Source organism: Otolemur garnettii, unplaced genomic scaffold (genome assembly GCF_000181295.1).
Source record: "Otolemur garnettii isolate 467f Iridium unplaced genomic scaffold, OtoGar3 scaffold00026, whole genome shotgun sequence".
NCBI lineage: Eukaryota > Metazoa > Chordata > Mammalia > Primates > Galagidae > Otolemur > Otolemur garnettii.
Window position 1 is genome coordinate 8,621,280 of NW_003852421.1, and position 1,238 is coordinate 8,622,517.

Below are 1,238 nucleotides of genomic sequence, written 5' to 3' on the forward strand. Positions count from 1 at the left end.
GAATGGGCACCAAGCCCTTGGCCAAAGATGGTCAGATGACTAAACCCTTAATCAATGGAGTGGAGTGGATATTCTTATCATGAATGCGTGGGATAGTGAACGGTCGCTAAATAATCTAATCTACCACACCCACCAGCTATTCTTCTTACTTATATTTTTTGTTTTGAATATAGTTTTAATTTAGCCATAAATGGTTCAAAACCATATATTAAAAGAGCTGGCAGATTAAGAAGAGAGAGATGAGGATGCTGATAATGTTCTTTTACCTTTTTACCTGAGTGGTGGATACGCAGGTGGGTCAATAATTCAGTGAGCTGTACATTGATAATCTCTGTGTTTTTTCAGTAAGTATGTGTTACATTCCAAATAGATGCTTATTCAAAAAAAAAAGTTGAAGGAGGTGCCTGTAGCTTAAAGGAGTAGGGCGGAGGTGGCAGGTTCACACCCAGCCCTGGCCAAAGACTGCAAAAAAAAAAAAATGTTGAGAGCTGGGCACAGCAGTTTACACCTGTAATACCAGCACTTGAGAAGCGTAAGGCAGGAGCATTGTTTAAGGCCAGGAGTTCAAGACTAGCCTAGGAAAAATAGCCAGATTCTGTCTCTGCAACAAATTAAAAAAAAAGAAATAGCCACGTTTGATTACACTCACCTGTGGTCTCAGCCACTTGGGAGGCAGAGGTGAGAGGATGGCTTTTGCCCAAGAGTTCAAAGCTGCAGTGAGGTATGATTACACCACTGTACTCCAGTCTGAACAACAGAGGAACACTTCAACTTTTCTTTTTTTTTTTGTAGAGACAGAGTCTAACTTTATAGCCCTCAGTCGAGTGCTGTCATGTCACAGCTCACAGCAACCTCAAACTCCTGGGCTCAAGCAATTCTCCTACCTCAGCCTCTCGAGCAGCTGGGACTACAGGCACCCACCACAACACCCAGCTATTTTTTTGTTGTTGTTGTTGCAGTTTGTCTGGGGCTGGGTTCGAACCTGCCACCCTTGGTATATGGGGCTGGCGCCCTACTGGCTGAGCCCCAGGTGCCTCCCACATTTCAACTTTTCTTAACAATAACAAAAAGAACAAAATTTTATTTCAAAACTTTTTAAATGCGATATTTGTATAGTGATTCTTTTTATCTGATTATATGCTTTAAATATGTATTTTATCAGTATATTAAAAGCTATAGATTTAGGTGGTGCCTGTGGCTGAAAGGAGTAGGGTGCTGGTCCCACGTGCCAAAGGTGG